A 3,376-nucleotide genomic window follows, 5' to 3' on the forward strand; every position below is an offset into this window, starting at 1 on the left:
TTTTTATTTTTACCTTTTTGTATTTGGTGTCTTTTGTCTTTTATTTCAGTCATTTTTTTCTCTTATCATTGCGTCGGATTTCTCTACTTTTTTATTTTATTTGATTTCTAAAGTGCAACAGTAAAACAGATTTAAGAGTGGTAAAAGACAAGAATGGTGAGTTCAATAGCAGGTAAAAGCTAATTTTGAGAGTACACACGAGTGTCTATCCTTGAGTGAAACACCTGAAAGAGTGATTGTGAGGTCCTTTATATAACATTTTTGTTACATGTTCATTATTATGGCGGCTCATTCAAAAGATATTTTACTTGACATGGAGATGACAATTAACACTTAACTAATTGCTTGAATAAATTGGAAGCATGGAGGCAGGAGGTGACACATACATTGTCCAGGATTACTAAACAAGGAACTTTTTGGAATCGGCATCAAAATTATCTACCTTCTGATGATGACTCTGATGGGGCTTCAATACCTCAACACATAAATTAAGATAGCAATATCAATGCCAACAAGATGCAAATACCACCATTAAAAGGACGAAATGATCCTGAAGTTTATTTTGAGTGGGAACGTAAGGTGGAAAGAATTTTTGCTTATCATAATTACTCTGAGGCAAAGAAGGTTCGTTTGGCAGCAGTTGCATTCTTTGACTATAACTTGCTTTAGTGGGATGAACTAGTGAAGACAAGACGGCAGAATGACGATCACCTTATAGAGACTTGAGATCTTATGAAGCGCCTCATAAATAAAAGATTTGTGCCTTCGTATTACTATATCGGAAAGTGCATCAGAAGTTACATTAGCTGACTCAAGACTCCAAGTCCGTTGAAGACTACCATAAGAAAATGGAGATGCATATGATCACTATCAACATAGAAGAGGACACTGAGGTTACTATGGCACGATTTGTAGGTGGTTTGAATAGAGCGATTACTGATGTGGTTACATCATTATATGGAGATGGAGTATTTAGTCAGTATGGTAATGAAGGTGGAGAGGCAACAACAAAGAAAAGTACCAAGGAGATTGTCTCATGCTAATCCAAAGTAAATGTCTCGTAGTACTGACACAACAAAGACTAAGGGTGCTGAACCCAAAAAGTTATTTGATGCTAAAAAGAAGAAAAGTAATTCTAACTCTTCTTCTGCTACCTCTAGGCACAGAGATATTAAATACTTCAAGTGTTATCGTATGGGTCATTATGCTAGTGATTGCCCAAATAGAAAGATGATGGTTATTAGAAGAGATGATATTGTGTCTAATTTTGATCATAATAGTATGCCACCTTTGGAAGATTTTTCTAATGGTGATGTTGAGTATGCAATCTCTTGTTGTTAGACGTGCTTTGAATTTGCAGGTGAAAGAAAATAGTCTAGAGTAACGCCAAAATCTTTTTCACACTAAATGCTTAGTGGGCGGAAAGGTGTGTAGTTTGATTATTGATGACGGGAGTTGGATTAATATGGCTACTACACTTATGGTGGAGAAATTGGGTTTGAAATGTGTTCAACATCCTAAACCATATACGTTGCAGTGGTTGAATGACAGTGGTGAGATCAAGGTTGACAAATAGGTGACAATTGCATTCTTTGTTGGAAAGTATGTTGATGAGACATGGTGTGATGTGGTGCCAATATAATCTTATCATTTATTATTGGAGAGACCTTGGCAGTTTGACCGTTGAACATTCCATGATGATTACACGAATCAGTTCTCCTTTGATTTTAATGGTCGTAAAATTACTCTTGCTCCACTATCTTCTAAGCAAGTTTACCTTGACCAGTTGAAGCTTCAATAGGATACCAAGAGAAAAATGGGATGTAAGATCACAGAAAAATATGAGAAAAAAGAGACTATGAGAGAAAAGAATATAGCAAAAGGCCCAAAGGTGAATGAAAAGAAAGAAAAGAGTACATGTCATGTGAATAGTGTGAATACAGAGAAAAATGAGAGAGTTGAGAGCAAATTGTGTTTCTTTGCAAGAGAAAGAAAGAGAGAGATTTAAAGAGTATTTTAATAGACAAGAAAGCTTTGATTACGGTTCAGTTTAGGGATACTTTATTCTCTAACACTAAACTTAACTCAAATTTGCCAAATAGCTTTGTCTCTTTATTGCGGGAATTTGCAGATGTCTTTTCTACTAATGTGCCAAGTGGTTTGCCTCCATTACGAGGGATTAAGCACCAAATTAATTTTATTCCTGGTGCTAGCATTCCTAATTGACCAGCCTATAGGAGTAACCCTAAGGAGACAAAGGAGCTTCAAAGGCAAGTGGAGGAGTTATTAGCCAAAGGTCACATCAGGAAGAGTATGAACTCATGTGCTGTACCAGTTTTGTTGATTCCAAATAAAAATGGTACTTGACGGATGTGTGTGGATTGTCGTGTAGTCAATAAGATTGTGATAAAGTATTGTTATCCCATATCTAGGTTAAATAACATGCTTGATGAGTTATATAGTGCATGCATATTCACTGAAATTGATTTGAAAAGTGGGTATAATTAAATTAGAATGAAACCAGGGAATGAATGGAAGACTGCATTTAAAACAAAACATTAGTTATATGAGTGGTTAGTAATGCCTTTTGGGCTAACTAATGTACCTAATACTTTTATGCGTCTAATGAACCATGTTTTGCAAGAATTTTTGAGTAAATTTACTGTTGTTTATTTCGATGATATTCTCATTTATAGCACTTATTTGGATGAACACTTGTCACATGTTTCATCTGTTTTGGAAGTGCTTTGAAAAGAAAAATTATATGCCAATCTTAAAAAGTACACATTTTGTATTGATAGAGTTGTATTTCTTAGTTTTGTTGTGAGTCCGAGTAGAATTAAGGTTGATGAGAAAACAGTGAAGGCTATTCGTGAATGGCCAATGCCTAAGAATGCTTTTGAGGTAAGAAGTTTTCATGGGTTAGCTGGGTTTTGCAGGAGATTTGTGAAAAAATTTTCTACCATTGTTGTGCCTCTCACAAAGGTTATAAAAGAAGATGTTCGGTTTAAATAGAAAAAGGAACGAGAAATTGCATTTCATGTCTTAAAAGATTATGTTCTTCCCCTATTATTGTTTTACCTAACTTCGATAAAACCTTTAAGATCGAATGTGATACTTCTGGGATTGATATAGGTACCGTTTTAATGCAGAAAAAGCACGTCATTGCCTTCTTTAGTGAAAAGTTGAATTTAGCGCAACGGAAATATTCAACTTATGACAAAGAATTATATGCTTTGATTCAAGTTTTGGAGGTTTGGCAATACTACTTCTTATCTAAGAAGTTTGTGATTCACACGGATCATGAATCTTTGAAGCACCTAAAAGGACAAGGTAAACTTGATAAAATATATGCTAAATGGGTGGAATTCATTGA

The sequence above is a fragment of the Arachis ipaensis genome, chromosome B9 (genome assembly GCF_059453495.1).
Source record: "Arachis ipaensis isolate K30076 ecotype BB chromosome B9, ASM5945349v1, whole genome shotgun sequence".
NCBI lineage: Eukaryota > Viridiplantae > Streptophyta > Magnoliopsida > Fabales > Fabaceae > Arachis > Arachis ipaensis.